The sequence below is a fragment of the Hylobates moloch genome, unplaced genomic scaffold (assembly GCF_009828535.3).
Source record: "Hylobates moloch isolate HMO894 unplaced genomic scaffold, HMol_V3 SCAFFOLD_1, whole genome shotgun sequence".
Lineage (NCBI taxonomy): Eukaryota > Metazoa > Chordata > Mammalia > Primates > Hylobatidae > Hylobates > Hylobates moloch.
In genome coordinates this window covers 171,406,232-171,424,792 of record NW_026652276.1, presented here as the reverse complement: position 1 = coordinate 171,424,792, position 18,561 = coordinate 171,406,232, and the positions used below count along the sequence as shown (strand labels likewise).

The 18,561-nt window shown below is 36.3% G+C and overlaps 1 protein-coding gene across 1 annotated transcript in view; it reads left to right on the top strand.

The window, feature by feature from the left end:
- The window catches only part of ZNF804B (zinc finger protein 804B), a 612,804-nt gene that overhangs the window by 350,583 nt on the left and 243,660 nt on the right, over positions 1 to 18,561 (top strand). The gene's annotated exons all lie outside the window — the stretch shown is intronic.

Below are 18,561 nucleotides of genomic sequence, written 5' to 3'. Positions count from 1 at the left end.
CTTTTTCTATTGATTGGAATAGTTTCAGAAGGAATGGTACCAGTTCCTCCTTGTACCTCTGATAGAATTCGGCTGTGAATCCATCAGGTCCTGGACTCTTTTTGGTTGATAAGCTATTGATTATTGCCACAATTTCAGAGCCTGTTATTGGTCTATTGAGAGATGCAATTTCTTCCTGATTTAGTCTTGGGAGTGTGCATTTGTTGAGGAATTTATCCATTTCTTCTAGATTTTCTAGTTTATTTGCATAGATGTGTTTGTAGTATTCTCTGATGGTAGATTGTATTTCTGTGGGATTTGTGGTGATTTCCCCTTTATCATTTTTTATTGCATCTATTTGATTCTTCTCTCTTTTCTTCTGTATTAGTCTTGCTAGCGGTCTATCAATTTTGTTGATCTTTTCAAAAAACCACCTCCTGGATTCATTAATTTTTTGAAGGGTTTTTTGTGTCTCTATTTCCTTCAGTTCTGCTCTGATTTTAGTTATTTCTAGCCTTCTGCTAGCTTTTGAATGTGTTTGCTCTTGCTTTTCTAATTCTTTTAATTGTGATCTTAGAGTGTCAATTTTGGATCTTTCTTGCTTTCTCTTGTGGGTATTTAGTGCTATAAATTTCCCTCTACACACTGCTTTGAATGTGTCCCAGAGATTGTGGTATGTTGTGTCTTTGTTCTCGTTGGTTTCAAAGAAGATCTTTATTTCTGCCTTCATTTCATTATGTACCCAGTAGTCATTCAGGAGCAGGTTGTTCAGTTTCCATGAAGTTGAGCGGTTTTGAGTGAGTTTCTTAATCCTGAGTTCTAGTTTGATTGCACTGCAATCTGAGAGACAGTTTGTTATAATTTCTGTTCTTTTACATTTGCTGAGGAGAGCTTTACTTCCAACTATGTGGTCAGTATTAGAATAGGTGTGGTGTGGCACTGAAAAAAATGTATATTCTGTTGATTTGGGGTGGAGAGTTCTGTAGATGTCAACTAGGTCCACTTGGTGCAGAGCTGAGTTCAATTCCTGGGTATCCTTGTTAACTTTCTGTCTCATTGATCTGTCTAATGTTGACAGTGGGGTGTTAAAATCTCCCATTATTATTGTGTGGGAGTCTATGTCTCTTTGTAGGTCACTCAGGACTTGCTTTATGAATCTGGTTGCTCCTGTGTTGGGTGCATATATATTTAGGATAGTTAGCTCTTCTTGTTGAATTGATCCCTTTACCATTATGTAATGGCCTTCTTTGTCTCTTTTGATCTTTGTTGGTTTAAAGTCTATTTTATCAGAGACTAGGATTGCAATCCCTGTCTTTTTTTGTTTTCCATTTGCTTGATACATCTTCCTCCATCCCTTTATTTTGAGCCTATGTGTGTCTCTGCACGTCAGATGGGTTTCCTGAATACAGCACACTGATGGGTCTTGGCTCCGTATCCAATTTGCCAGTCTGTGTCTTTTAATTGGAGCATTTAGCCCATTTACATTTAAAGTTAATATTGTTCTGTGTGAATTTGATCCTGTCATTATGATGTTAGTTGGTTATTTTGCTCGTTAGTTGATGCAGTTTCTTCCTAGCCCCCATGGTCTTTACAATTTGGCATGCTTTTCCAGGGACTGGTACCGGTTGTTCCTTTCCATGTTTAGTGCTTCCTTCAGGAGCTCTTTTAGGGCAGGCCTGGTGGTGACAAAATCAGTCAGCATTTACTTGTCTGTAAAGTATTTTATTTCTCCTTCACTTATGAAGCTTAGTTTGGCTGGATATGAAATTATGGGTTGAAAATTCTTTTCTTTAAGAATGTTGAATATCGACCCCCACTCTCTTCTGGCTTGTAGAGTTTCTGCTGAGAGATCAGCTGTTAGTCTGATGGGCTTCCCTTTGTAGGTAACCTGACCTTTCTCTCTGGCCACCCTTAACATTTTTTCCTTCATTTCAACTTTGGTGAATCTGACAATTATGTGTCTTGGAGTTGCTCTTCTTGAGGAGTATCTTTGTGGCGTTCTCTGTATTTCCTGAATCTGAATGTTGGCCTGCCTTGCTAGATTGGGGAAGTTCTCCTGGATAATATCTTGCAGAGTGTTTTCCCACTTGGTTCCATTCTCCCCGTCACTTTCAGGTACACCAATCAGACGTAGATTTGTTCTTTTCACATAGTCCCATGTTTCTTGGAGGCTTTGTTCATTTCTTTTTACTCTTTTTTCTCTAAACTTCTCTTCTCACTTCATTTCATTCATTTCTTCTTCTATCGCTGATACCCTTTCTTCCAGTTGATCACATCAGCTACCGAGGCTTCTGCAATCTTCACGTAGTTCTTGAAACTTGACTTTCCGTTCCATCAGCTTCTTTAAGCCCTTCTCTGCGTTGGTTATCTTAGTTATACACTCATCTTTTTTTTTTTTCAAAGTTTTTAACTTCTTTGCCATTGGTTTGAATTTCCTCCCATAGCTCGGAGTAGTTTGATCTTCTGAAACCTTCTTCTCTCAACTCGTCAAAGTCATTCTCCGTGCAGCTTTGTTCCGCTGCTGGTAAGGAACTGCGTTCCTTTGGAGGAGGAGAGGTGCTCTGCTTTTTATAGTTTCCAGTTTTTCTGCTCTGTTTTCTCCCCATCTTTGTAGGTTTTTTTACTTTTGGTCTTTGATGATGGTGATGTACAGATGGGTTTTTGGTGTGGGTGTCCTTTGTGTTTGTTAATTTTCCTTCTACCAGACAGGACCCTCAGCTGCAGGTCTGTTGGAGTTTGCTAGAGGTCCACTCCAGACCCTGTTTGGCTGGGTGGCAGCAGCGGTGGCTGCAGAACAGAGGATTTTCGTGAGACCGCAAATTCAGCTGTCTGTTAGTTCCTCTGGAAGTTTTGTCTCAGAGGAGTACCTGGCTGAGTGAAGTGTCAGTCTGTCCCTACTGGGGGGTGCCTCCCAGTTAGGCTGCTCGGGGGTCAGGGACCCACTTTAGGAGGCAGTCTGCCCGTTCTCAGATCTCCAGCTGCGTGCTGGGAGAACCACTACTCTCTTCAAAGCTGTCAGACAGGGACATTTAAGTCTGCAGAGGTTCCTACTGTCTTTTTGTTTGTCTGTGCCCTGCCCCCAGAGGTGGAGCCTACAGAGGCAGGCAGGCCTCCTTGAGCTGTGGTGGGCTCCACCCAGTTCGAGCTTGTTGGCTGCTTTGTTTACCTAAGCAAGCCTGGGCAATGGCGGGTGCCCCTCCCCCAGCCTGGCTGCTGCCTTGCAGTTTGATCTCAGACTGCTGTGCTAGCAATCGGCCAGACTCCATGGGTGTAGGACCCTCTGAGCCAGGTGCAGGACACAATCTCCTGGTGTGCCGTTTTCCAAGCCCATTGGAAAAGCGCAGTATTAGGGTGGGAGTGACCAGATTTTCCAGGTGCCGTCTGTTACCCCTTTCTTAGACTAGGAAAGGGGACTCCCTGACCCCTTGCGCTTTCCGAGTGAGGCAATGCCTCACCCTGCTTCGGCTCGCTCACGGTGCGCTGCACCGACTGTCCTGCACCCACTGTTTGGCACTCCCTAGTGAGATGAACCTGGTACCTCAGATGGGAATGCAGAAATCACCCGTCTTCTGCGTCGCTCACACTGGGAGCTGTAGACCGGAGCTGTTCCTATTCGGCCATCTTGGCTCCACCAGCCTTTTTTATTATTTTTCTTACAAGCACCTATTTTAGTAATGCTGTCTATTTTCCATTTATATTTAAATTGGATTTAAATTTTCCATTTAAATCCAAAATTCAAAGCAAACCAAAATCCTTTTAATATCAGTTACACTAAGGAGTAGAAAATTACGTTACACAGTTTGTTGCCTCACGCATATATAGTAAAAATAATAAAACTAATAACTCTTTTTCTTTGAAATGCCATCTGTCACTAGATTGTAGATGGACTTACTCCTATCACTCGGTAGAGGTGGACTTATTCCTGATTTCAAAATCTTACCATTATTCTCCTTCTTATTAAACTAACTTTTATGACTGATCTAAGTGGTTAAACACAAAATAAATCACCAACTCATTTGTAGCTCTCATTTGCATGGTACCCAGGGAATCCCACACTATTCAATAAAAGACATGTGTAGCGATCTAAATAAGTGTAAAAATGGTAATTCTTCTGGGGTGCAAAGGAAATGAGTGACCTAAAGATAATTTTTGTTTTTCTACTATATTACTTGTAGTTGACAGTTCTTTTAATATTTGATATGTAGATAATTACATATTATTGGCACTTTGAAGTTTGATTTTTACTATTAACAAAAAAGTATTTTAATAATAATCTGTGTTTTGTTCATGTAATATTATTTTGAGTAAAGGATTTCCAGGGGCATTTTATTTTTGTAAATGCCCTTTGAAGTTTTGTAAATGCCTTTGGTAAATGCCTCTTGAAATAAAGATCCCCTTTACTGCAAAGAAGACTTTAAAGAGGAAACTATATTTTGACTGCCACAAAATTTGAAATTCTGCTAATTAACCTAGAAACAGAAAGCATAGTTTACTGTTATGGAATCTATTTTTACACACACATACACACACAGTATAATATTACAAGGATTTTTGGAATGACTGTGCAGTTATTTGGACTTTCTGAAATATGAGCTCTACAAGAAACAATACATGTTTATAATCATATCTGTTAATAATTTCTGTTCTTCGATTGCTTTTTTTTTCTCCAAATGCACTCCCTTGGTTCTGGGTTTCTAATCATTTGGGGGAATGTCTATAATGTTAGTGGCTCAGCAGGATCATAAATAAATAAAAGACGAAGGCAAGAATAAATGGCATTGATTATTATTGTACATTCCTAATAATCTTATAATATATATTCAGAAACACATGTGTTTGAGGATGTACCTAACTTTGTATGTCTGAATAATACTTACACTCAAGCAATATTCCAAGTGTAGCAAAACCATTACACTTTGGAAAGAACTGAAACCAATATAAAAACAAAATTTCATATAGCTTAAGTACAATAATAAAAGTGAAACATATTGAGACAGTTAAACTTTGAAGATTTTTTTTTCAGAAATTAAAAGCTATAACCTATGGATTAAGTTTATACCTGAAAAAGAGTGTATTTCTTCTATTTGTCTTTGTGTTGCATCCTAAAAGATTGGACAGTATGACCAAATGGCTCCAAATGTACTTCAGATATGTGTAGGACCCATTTAGTGATGCCTGAGGCCTGTGATTTTAGCCATATGATTGTTTCTTCATTGGGTTGATTTACAAAGCCTCATCAGAAGAGTTGAAGAAATGGCAGAAGCCATGGATAGATGGAAGAGGACAAAGATATCTAGACAGGATGTAGGTCTGGCAAGTCTTGGTGAGCTGTCAAGCTATCTAAATCACTCTGATCAAAATCTTGGTGGACACATAAAGAAGCTTGATGTATAGGCAGAGCACAGCAGATGAATTTTCTCAACTGTAGCAATGCCCTGATATATGTGAGGAGTATGATTCTCTGAGATTTGCACAGCCAGTGAGAATCTGTTGCCAGTCTCAGGGAGTGGGAGTGGGAAGCAGAATCTTAGAATCCTTAGAATCTTAGAATCAGCAAACTGATTGAATTTCAAGAGAAAGCTCAAATCCTAGGAGGACCAACTGTAATGAAGTCAAGATACTGAAAGAGAGGTTAAATGATACAGTGTAAACCATACTATAGGTTTAAGCAGAAGTCTGCAGATCATAGCTCTCACCCCAGGCACATTGGATACCAGATTATATCAGATTTTTCAGGTATTGGCTGCTAATAATATTTCTCACTGTGGCAAGTGTTTACAGTGGTAAGCATGGAAAATTGGTTTCAGTGACACCAGCAAATCAGCTTATCCCATTAGTATTAGAACTCTAAACAATTATATTTATACTTCTGGATCTGAGTTAGATTTTTGTATCAACAAGGTCAGGTACGCAGGACACATTGCTGACACTGATTTCTTAATGTCTATAAATGTCTTCAAATGTTTAGATGACAATAGTTATACACACACACATATATTTAACTACCTACATAGATATAAAACAGACCTTCTTCTTTAAAACAAATGAGTTCTTTAAAATAATTACCATTTATATGATTTCTATTTTTCACAGTTTTGTTCTATTCGGACTGGATTTTTACTTCTTCAATAAAATGTTATTTATTACTGGTTGCTAATAAGTAAAAATACTATAGTGAAAAACTGCAGCATGACAATTTCTATAAATAATCATTTATAAAATAATATTACCGAAAGAAAAAGACAAATATGGACTTTGAAAAATTGCCCTGTAGCTCTTTTTATTTCAAGGGGACAGACTTTCTGTACACAATTTCATTTTCCTTGAACTTTCTTTAGGTTAATCTTTCTAAATCAGGTAACCCTGTTCAGCATTCATTCTGTAAGTTTAGAATATGCTCGTCAAAATCAAAGCTCTTTTGAAAAATCGAAGCTGCCTTTGTTGGGGAACATTCATAAATTGACATGTTTTCTATGTTTGAGAATTTCTACTTTCTTCCCTTTCATCTGCACACTTCAAGATTTATTATAGATTGTCAGAAGAAGTGATTGCCTTCCTAGTTTTATAGAACTCCAAATAAGAAATCTAATTTGTTGTTTCTCTTGGATCCCTGGTTAAAGTTTCTGAATAATTTGGGGCAGAACTCTTTTTCCTCCATAAGTAAGCCTGTTTTAGTAGTTGACAAATGTTCTTGGAGTTGATGAATTGAAGTGCAATTTTTTTTTCTGCTTTTAATTGCTCCCCAAGTCTGCTATGTTCGCTCTGCGAGAGTGAGTATTAACCCATGGAACCATGGTTAATTGTGAGGTGAGTTAATTCAGTGATGTTTGGATATTTCACTTGGATGCATGAACACTCTATATGCCACTCAAATGACCTCATTCCATATGCCTTACAAGTGTCTCTGTGACACTCTGCAGGATTTTTTGTCTATGTGCAAAGGAGGCACACAGCTGTTAATTGACAAGGTAAGTAATTGTCTTCTGATTACAGTAGTTAAAGGCTGTTCTCTAATGGATTTTACTTGTCACTTTTAATTCTTTTTAATCTTTGTCTGCATTTCATTAGAATGGCTTTATCATTTGGATTGCCCTCCTGTTGGTTATTCTCATAAGATTTAATGGGCTATCTTCCAACTATGACAATCCCTCAAAAATATAATAGAGTGATATTTAGATTCTTCCGGGATTTTTAAAACAACGATTGCTTTTCCAACCCATTTTTTCTCTTTTACACTTCACATTTTTGCAAATCAAATATTTTGCATTTTCTACATGCCCTGAGCAAGTTTCTGCTTTAATCTTCTATGACTTAATCTATTGACTAAATAGGAGATAGTTGGTGAGGCAGGAAAGAGTCTGTTATCATTTTCTATTCTGCTTACCTGCTGTGATTTTATTTATTTATTTATTTAATTTACAAGCAATAGGCTTTAACTGCAGTTTTCTAAGAGATGATTCAGGTACTGACAAAAATATTTGTAAACCTTTTAGGATCTAGGGATAACAGAAAAGTAAACTTGTAAAAATGGTTTATTATGCATTTCGTGATGCAGAAATGTAATGTTAAGTCATCATTTATTCTATAATAGAGCATTTTTAGGCTTTGCATATGTCCCCCTACCTATGAAAATGACAATTTACTTACAAATGCATATCTTTAATCATATCTCACTCCTCTATAGCTAGTGCATTTGCCAAACAGCTCTTTATAAGGTGTACTGTAATTACTGAATTATGCAGTCAAGGTGTCTGGTTAGTGGAAATAATTTATTGATGTAATAACAACTATTAAAAATAAAAAATGCAAACATTTGTGGGAAAGAGATAAGACAGAGTATCTGTCTTTTTAATGTTTAATAAATTGAGATAAATTGTCCTACCTTGGTTTCAAATACAATTGAGTCATTTAACAATCATATCTGGCAAAGGTTATATGATGCTGAACCATGCAGCAGATGGTGGAATTACAGGATGCAAAATTTTATAGGATGCTTTTTCAAAGTTTGCTAAAGTGAGATCTAGTACATGGTTTTTATAACAAGTTAATTCTTCCTAGAAGCTTGTATGTAAGTAATTTGACAAAACTGTTATAATAAAAATTTGTCTTTGTATAAAATTGAATCTATACTAATGCTAAATGACGAGTCAATGGGTGCAGCACACCAACATGGGTGCAGCACACCAAACCTGCACGTTGTGCACATGTACCCTAAAACTTAAAGTATAATAATAATAAAAAAAATTGTAGTGCCAAAAGGCAAATAAATAAATAAATAATAACTTTTTTAAATTAAAAAAAAATGAAAGGAAGCACAATTTTCAAAGGACTCAGTGCACTCATTGGTTTTTAAGATGTACCAGTGAAGTGGTAAGTCAAAATTGATGTGTATTTGGAAGCTTAGATGGATTTCATTTTTGGTAATGTAACTAAGAGTTTTAAAGCCTAAGTATGAAAATAAGTAAGACAAACAGTGATCATTTTCAATTCTTGATTTGCCCTTGTTTAAATTGTAGCTGCCCAAAATGGTCGTGTGACTCTAACCTCAGTTATCATATATTTTCTCATTATAAAAAAAGTCCAAATGTTAAGTACTAAATGTGCTTATGAGATATTATAATGCTTCAAAGTCCCAGAAGTGACCTCAAATCATTTGAGTAATGATGTAGAAAAGGAATACATAAATATTAACATTAATAACACATAAATACAACATCAATATACACTAAGTAAATATTACAGTTATTTAAATATGCAAGTGCTTTGCAAATTTAACTAGTTTTGATATCTATTTAAATGATTTTTATTCATAGATTCACCAGAAAATCATATATTTGATTCTATATGTTAGTGTCTGTTGAACTTTACACATTAAACTAAAATTTTGTTAAAATGTGGAACCCATTGGTAGAAGACATTGACTCTCAAGTATTTCATTTATGTTTATCTTCTATGTGACACATAAAACTAGTAATTCTACATTCTACTTTCTTTCTTTTCCCAAATCTTTCATTGCTTTCTTCTACTTTCCTACCATAAGAAATATATGTACTATGTACTGGGCAGAGTCCTCTCTTCTTGGCCAAAGCTAAATTACAAGAGGTTATAGAGGAAATGTCCATGTTCAATTAGAAAATCTCTGGAAATAAAGATCTCTCAGCAAAATCATAGCAGTGATTATGTGCTTATATATATAAGCTTACACATATGTATATAAATATATATATATTAATTTATTTCCTTTCCAACACAACTCTTCAAGAGAGCATATTTGATTTTACAGACAAGAACATTTATTTGCCCAGGATCACACAGTTTATAAGAGGAAGAACCACAAATCCAATCCAGTCTGGCTGACTCAAGAATTGTTCTTCTCAGTATTCTGTTCTGATTCTCTATTGAGTTTATAGTTTCATGATCATTACTGTTAAACCATGAGAAATAAGGCCAAACTGAAAGGTGGAAATATCTAGAAGCAAGAACAGACCCTCAGATAAGCACTAAAAGGGAAATGACATGCAAATAAATTCCCATTTATGAAAACCTAGAAAACAAAGGCAAGGTGGATATAGGAGCTGAGAATGAGATCTGGAACCCTTAAAAAGTCTAGAATATGGTAGCCACTTGAAATCTATAACAAGCTATTGCTTATTTGTGACATGCTTTTGCTCACTTTTGAAAATGATTTGTAATTAATTTTCAAAAAGAGCAAAGCAATGTATTGTGAGTGAGATCTATGAGTAAAGGCCCCATGTAATAAGGACTGGATTCAGTTTATTCATCGCCCTAGGTCCTTGCACTTGCCTTGCCTTGCTCTCTAGCCAGAATATCCCTGGTACTACTATCACTGCTGCATCCTAGATAAGAGTCACAGCTGCTGTCTCTGATGTTGCTCTTGTTTGGGAGCAAACCCCCCTGTCATGCTCTATGTCCTCTACGTCTGGGCTTCCTCGTTGCCTCAGACCACCTCTGCACAGTATGGACATGCTGGGAGTTAACACCTTGTGGAGGCAAACATTGAATAATGTGAAGTGGGAGGCAGTTGGTGTTTTCTTCCTTCTTCTTCCCCTAGCTAGACTTTTCAAAGGTGTAGTAGCCACATAAAGCCTCTCTAAAGACTGAACAGTCATCCTGCTACAGAACCATGGCCAGCCCAGCAAGGCTCTCCTTCTTTATGTTTGCTATTCCACCTCCGTTGCCACATTCCCCTTTGCTCTCATTTCTCTCCATGTGCTCCTGGGTAAAGTGTTATCATATGAGCTTTTTTTTCCTTTTTTTTTTTTTTTTTTTTCCTAGAGAGTCTAAGGAAAGCTAAAGTATAGCATACTAGCTTCAATGTAGTTTAATTTCTATGAAGATTACATGCAGTTGCCTTCAAAAATTTTCCTTAATAGCTACTTTTTATTGATTTTTATATGATTAACTCTGTTTCTCAGCTCATTGCTAATTCTTGAACAAGGAATTCTTCAGTGTTAAAATTACCATTCTCTTCATGTAACAAGACATGATACTTCATTATGTTGTATTTGTTACCTAAAAATGTACTGTGCTCAGATACAGATAGCTGTGTTTTTGGAAAAAATTTTTTTCCCATATCTCTGAATAGGTATATATAGGATCACATGTGTAAGTATATAATGTTTATATATATATGTATATATATTAACCTTTGGCAGCAAATAATGTCTTAACAATTTCTTAATAGCCTTCTGTGTAAAATGGAAATGAGTGGTAATTTAACTCAACCACTTTAAAGTGCTTCATAAGAGGTAGAGAAAAAAAATTATTTTTTTGCACCCACACATACCAATACAAATGCACACACATACCCAGACACACTCACCAATCACAAAAGCAGAAACAGCATCAAACAAAACATCTAAATATATTAAAATTTAAATATTCAAATATAATTAAAATGAAATTAAATTTATTTTTAAGTCAAAGTTATTTTAATTTGATACTTGCCTGAAATGTGCAGGTGGCAAGTATATATTGAAAATGCAGGTATTGTATTTTCTGCTAACTTTACTTTTGAAAGACTTTCAACATGTCGTTTCTTATGGAAAATTATACTCAATAATTCTCAGCTACACAGCATTGACTTAGAATGGATTGTAGGCTGTGCTAACTGAAATATAAGGTGAAGAACCCAAAGATCTATGTGTTTGAATTGTTTAAAGAGGAAAAAAAAGCCTAAGATTTTTTCTCAAATTTTAAAAGTAGTTGTTACATTTAGAGACAGTAAAATAAATAGATCTGGCCATTACAGCTGTGAAACACAATAGGAAAATAAGCACAAAGGATATTCGTAGTTTCCAACATCTAATTGCAATTGGGCTTTCTCTTCCCATTATCATTAATTAGTAATAGATACCATTTATGTTGCATGTACTGAGCATTTCTCATCACATCCTCAATATTTAAATACAAAGAATAAAAACTTCACTGGGATACCATTTTTTGTCTGTTTTGTTTATTGCTACATCTTTACCTCTTAGAAGGTTCCTGGAATGCAGTACATGTTCAGTGAATTTTTGTGGCCTAAGTAAATATGAAAATTTTTTAAAATGCTAGAAAAAATATAAGAAGAAATGAAAAGTATCAGGGTAGAATAAGAGAGACTTGGGATATATTTTCAGGATGTGATTAGTTAGTTCCTCTTTATTTCCTAAATAAATAGTACAACGTTTGGCACAAAGGAAAACAATCAACATGTATTTGATAAAATAAATGTAACCCAAAATATTGTATATAGGTGTAGTTTTAGTTTGTTGACTACTTCTAGGTATTCAATAGCCTCATGATGATTATTAGATTATAAAGATGAAAAATAGGAAATTCAGCCTTATTAATTGTCTACTTTATTGAAAAAACAATTACCTAGCTGGTAATTTGAGGACTTTGGACTGCCTAGCCACCAGTAATACAAATGCACAGTTTTTCAATGGCTTTCTTCCTTTTCCCCTTCAAAAAATACAAAAATACTATTCTGGTCTTTAAAGATTTTTAATTTGTTTTGGTAGGCTGCATACAGGCACATGTATGCAGGTAAAAAATATACATATACTCACAGAGAGTATAAAGGAACTGAAAATATTTAAAAAGCTATTAATAAAGACTGATACAGACTATACCAAATGTAAAAATGCTGAGAATTGCACGTGTAATTAAAAATAAAGGGGTGATCAGAATCAGGCAATAAGTAACACATTTTGAGGAAAGTTTGGACGTAAGTATTGAGTATGTGGACGAGCTGTCCTTACATAATGCTTCATCTAAATTTATCTTTCCTGTTTTCTTCTTCCAAAATTTACTTCATTTATCAGTAAATTTATTGATAGCTTTTGTCATTGAATAATATGAAAGATTGGCTTTAGCAAACCACAGGATATCTAAAAATTCATGAGTTTAGGGACGCTAATTATCTCAGGATAATAATGCCAGTTAGGAAAAAAAAAAAAGTAAAATCTTTCAAATTAAGTGACTTAGATGTAAATTAGATGTAAATCACACATCATTTTAAAGAGAGAAAAACAATTTCCTTTCAAACATGGTGAGACCTAGCCAAGTCAGCAACAGAAACAAATATGTGGTAACAGGTGGCAAAAAGTTTATTATTTTACCATATTTCTCTATTAGATTTGCCTCAATTTCTTGGGTTGAGTATTTTCAGAGCTTTGAATGAATACTGGAATTTAAACAAGTTTTCTCGGTAAAAGTCGAAAGTAGATAATTAGCCTCAGTAAAGCTAAAAGTATGTGCAAAAGGGAATGAAAGCATGATGTGGTGGTCTTGGTCATAATTAAAAGCAAATAAACAAGCATTTGATTCCTGAGTATTTTAAATTTTTCAGGGATAGATAATACATCCCACGAAGAGCACAAATAAAACATACTTTTATCTTTCCACTTTTCCTTGTGTGGCTCATTCTCCCTCTCACTGTAACCACCTACAAGGATTCAGTGCCTTCCTATGGCACTTCATACTGAGGGCTTCCATCCTGGGGTTTCTGTGAATGAGTGATGCTACGAGTTTCAGAGGTTTTCTTCTCTCCTTGTCTCCATCAACATGTGCCTATTCAGAGTCTTGTTTTACCTCCTTGAGAAGGCAGTAGCTGTGTAAGTTAAGGGGAATTCTTATGCACAGGAGTTTTTTCTATTCTTTATATTTATTTATATATTCAATCATTTATTTACATCTGTTAATAAATATATCTCATATGTCTTAGTTTGTGTAGGCTATTATAACAAAACACTGTAGATTAAGTGCCATATAAACAACAAACATTTTTTTCCCATTGTTCTGGAGGCTGAGAAATCCAAAATCAAGGGGCCAAAACATGTGGTGTCTGGTGAGGGCCCTCTTCCTGCTTATTAGATGGTGCCTTTTAGCTGTATCCTCACATCGTGGAATAAACAAAGGATTTCTCTGGGGTCTCTCTACGGGCAGTAATCCCATATGTGGGCTCTACCTTCATTACTAATCACCTCCCAAAGTCCCTACCTTCTAATACTATCACTTTAGGCTTAACATTTCAACATATGAATTTTGGGGGAACACACATTCAGACGATAGCATCATGGACACTTATGTTATACTTTGGATTTTACTCTAACATTGATTTCTTTTCTTTTCTGTGTTTTTTTTTTTTTTTTTTTTTTTTTGAGACAGAGTCTCACTGTCTTGCCCAGGCTGGAGTGCAGTGGTGCCATCTTGGCTCACTGCAAGCTCCGCCTCCTGAGTTCAAGTGATTCTCCTGCCTCAGCCTCCCAAGCAACTGGGACTACAGGCACGTGCCACCATGCCCAGCTAATTTTTGCATTTTTAGCAGAGACAGTGTTTCACCATATTGCCCAGAATGGTCTCGAAATCCTGACCTTGTGATCCACCCACCTCGGCCTCCCAAAGTGCTGTGATTTATTTTCTTGCTCAAACTGTACCAGCTTTGGCTATTGGAAGCTTTTGCAATTGTCTCCTCAGCTCCTTTGACATATTCCCATTATTGTGATTATGATTATTTTTGAACACTTCTTTACTTGCTCACACCAAAATATGGTACAGTTCATCTTATACATTTCTAAAGAGTCCTAGTTCCTTTTATTGGAGGGTGGTATTAGAAACCAAGATCTGGGGGCTAGATGTATTCATTGTTACTGAGGTATTGTTGCTTCTAGGCCCTTTTTCCTGAAAGAGCAAGGGAATATTTATGTATATACTAAATCATACATATACATATATTTGTAAATCTTTATATGTGTAACCATTTGTATTTGTATGAAAATAAAAATGAGTTCATATTGCTATTTCCATTTCTAATCCATTACTACATGGATTGTTCCAGCTATCTCCCTTCACTTATTTGTATCCTCCCACTCTAACTCTGAGAAAACTGGCTCTAACCATCTTATTTATCTAACTGTTAAATTCCAGTATACATTTATCTAACTGTTAAATTCCAGTATACATAAATGATGCTTTTAAAACTGCTACCTGTACCTCTGCGGGAAACACCTTATCAATTATAGTGCTATGTACACTACCTTGTGCCTTTTGTCTTGATGAAACTTCCATTTCCAAAGTTACTTAGGTAACTTTTCCCCTTTCCTCTACCCTTTCAGTGAGGTTGTTTCATAATTCCTAATACAGTGAGATTCTCTTGTCAAATTCAGCATTCCATGCTGGGATCCCCCCAAAACTTCTAAAGGAGCTTTAAAAAATTTGTATACATCAAGGTTCACTCTTTGTGTTTTAAAGTTCTGGGTATATCAACAAATGTAAAGTTTGATGAATTGACCACTATGGTGTCAGACAGAATAGTTCTGTTACCCTAAAAATGTTCTATGTGTATGTGTGTGCACACACACATTGCCCTGTTTGTACGATTATCTTAAAGACTAACATTGGTAAAGTAGACTCTGTCTTCGGCCAAGAAAATGTTCCTTCTTGGGAATAGGAGAGGGAATTCAATCTGCAAACTTCTATGCACTGAAGTCCACGTGTCTGAAGGAACTGCCAAATTATTTTGCAGGTCTCCTGGGGAGGACCCCTTTCAGCAGGTATAGAAAGGTCCACTTATCCAAGGTTGGTCATTTACTAGTTCAGATACTGAAACATATTTTAGCTCAGGCATTCATGCAAATGACCTCAATTTACCTGGAAGTGAGTTAGAACTTTGAGAAACCACTCAAATTGTTGTGGGATGGCTCCCTTCACTACTGATTGGCAGCTTACCCTGAGTTCACAGGGTTCAGAAGCCCACCAGGATAGGTGACCTACTGTTAGCTAGTTAAATGTCTTTAGGCAATAATTCCATATACAAATAGACAGATTTTAGTCAAAGACCTTACAAACACTTTATACTATTGTCAAACATTTGGGAGGACAGAAAAATGAAGATAGGGCTAATATTTATTGCAAGCTATTGAATTGCAGATATCATTCTAGGCCCTTTAGGTCACATGTTCATTCTAAAAGTTCTAAAAATCTCAAGTAACAAAGATTTTACTTTGTTGAACCAATGTCACGATGCCTGTATAAATCATTATCTCACTTATCTCACTTCTTCTGGATCAGTACTGTGACTTTGTTTTCAAATGTTTATTTAACCTCTCTGTGTATGTGTATATATATACATTTACTTTCTTTAAAATATGCCATATCAGGAACTCTCTCCAATTGTCTTTTTGAAGTTTCCTAAATGCTGAGAAAGTCTACCTTTCTTATGCCTACTAAACATTGAATTGTCTGCTCTTTCCTGTTCGAGTCATATGAAATTGCCTCCACTGCTGTCCATAAAACAAATATTGGAGAAGATATGAGTACACTCACTTATTTAAAAAAAAAATCCTGGAATTTTAATACATTAGTCACTGAGATGCAGTAGTTTTCCTACCCTGATTGATGGAAACTCTTCTCCTTTGCTACAATGTATTTCTGATGAAAACCAAAGAGTTGTTTATACATTTTTTTTTCAGTTTGTAGACTTTTTCAAAACAAAAATGATGATTAATTTTCTGTTAAATTCTTTATTTTGTTTATGCAAGTATTGATAAACCTATTCACATTAAAAAGTCATTACATATGGAAATAGACCTAAAAAGAATAGTTGCCTTACCATGTCAGGATTTGATTCAATTAAAACTGAGTAACTTGGCCGGGCGCGGTGGCTCACGCCTGTAATCCCAGCACTTTGGGAGGCCGAGGCGGGCGGATCACAAGGTCAGGAGATCGAGACCATCCTGGCTAACACGGTGAAACCCCGTCTCTACTAAAAATACAAAAAAAAAAAATTAGCCGGGCGAGGTGGCGGGCGCCTGTAGTCCCAGCTACTCGGGAGGCTGAGGCAGGAGAATGGCGTGAACCCCGGGAGGCGGAGCCTGCAGTGAGCCGAGATCGCGCCACTGCACTCCAGCCTGGGCGACAGCAAGACTCCGTCTCAAAAAAAAAACAAAAAAAAAACTGACTAACTTTGAAGGGGAGCAGTAGAAAATAATATTTGTTTTAAAGTTGAGTCCGTAGCAATATCTATCATGGTCTTCATTTATTTTCAATAAATACAAAAGTTAAAATGTAAGTATTACCCCCCAGAATGTGAGCATGAAAACTCTTATAATGTGCTGTTCTTGTGATACAATGTTTTTGCTATTGTTTGAATGTTTTTGTTGCCTCCAAAATTCATGTTGAAACTTCATCCCCAATGAAATAGTACTAGGAAGTGTGGCTTTTGGGAGGTGATAGAATCATGAGCCCTCCACCCTCATTAATGAGATTAAATGCCCTTATAAAGGGGTTTGATGGAGAGACTTGCCCTTTTTTGCCCATTCCACCGTGTGAGGACACAGCATTTCTTCCCTCTGGAGGATGCAGTCACAAAATGCCATCTTGGAAGCAGAGAGCAGCCCTTGCCAGACACACAACCTGCCAGTGACTTGACCTTAGACTTCCCAGCCTCTAGAACTGTGAGAAACAAACATTTATTTTTCATAAATTACCCAGTCTGTGGTAATCAGTTGTAGTACGCAAACTAACTGAGACAGTGTTGTATTTTATGTAACTGTGCAAGAGACAATTATAACAAAATGAGAGCATGCATTGATAAGACACATCTGAACCTTGTCTGGCATTTAGATTAGTGATTATGTAGTCATGCACAAGTCTAAAACATAACACAGGTCAATGTAAATCATCAGTATGTTTAATAGTAAATTTGTGAAGGTATACATGTATGCAATGGGAACACAGGAAAAACTCTGTTACTAGTTTAGCATAAAACTAAATTATCAGATAATTGCAAAAATTAACAAATGAGAATCCCAACAAGTCAAAATTTGGTATAAAACATTTGCATTTACATTTGTTTCCTGTTAAGTTTTTAAACTCTTTAAAAATAGATACAAAAATATTTTTAGTTAAACCTTTGCCACTCCCCTAGAACTTCTCTACAGAACTCATCAACAGTGCATCTCTGTAGAACTGAGTTTGAAAATCAGCTCACGCCTGTAATCCCAGCCCTTTGGCAGGCGGATCACGAGGTCAGGAGATTGAGACCATCTTGGCTAACGCGGTGAAACCCCGTCTCTACTAAAAATAAAAAAAAATTAGCCTGGCATGGTGGCGGGCGCCTGTAGTCCCAGCTGCTCGGGAGGCTAAGGCAGGAGAATGGCATGAACCTGGGAGACGGAGCTTGCAGTGAGCGGAGATTGCGCCACTGCACTCCAGCCTGGGCGACAGAGCAAGACTCCGTTTCAAAAAAAAAAAAAAGAAAGAAAATCAGTACCTCAGCAGATGAGAAATGGATCAATCTGTGGTGTGACTAGACAAGTAACTGTTAAAACTGAGCACTGGGATGATGCATGGCAGCTCTGACAGTACAAGTAGGATCAGAATATAAGTGTGGAAATTCAGTGTCACTAGGGAAGAATGGGCTGAGAGAAGGTTTAATAGGTAGACAATAATCATAAAGGAAAGAGTTGCCCAAGGACTGGAGGGGAACCAGGTGGAAGAGTTGATCCCGAGACTGATGTGACTGATGATTTTTATCAAATGCTCCTCTTTGCTGGCCTTGCTTAAAGCCTTCTTTGGTTGTTTTTAGTGGTTGCTTTCGACCCAAAAGTGATCTGTTTATTGTAGCGTGAGAGATCATATATTTGTGGTCACTGCTGTCCACGTTATTACTTGGATAGATGTTTTTCCCAGTTCCTGATTTTACGATAATCCAGTTCAAAGTGACACGCATGATATTTCAAAAACAGATGTCATAATCTTTTCTTTGTGTTTTAAATCATTAGATTGTCTAGCTCATTGATATTTTTGAACATAGGCTTTCTATTGCATTCCTCATCAAAGTAATTTTCATTATGTGTTGTTTTTTCTAAGTTTATTTTTATTGCAAGTGGCGAAATGATAGGCCTTTTCTAGGGAACTACGTCTACACAAAATAAAATAAGGTTAAAATTATGCAATGAAACTGGCACTTCGGTGAGCTATAAACCTTCTCTGTAGACATTGCCCTTAGATCATCCTCACATCTGTAATGTTGAATTATTCCCTCCCTAGGTTTCATTCCTAGTATTTCTGATC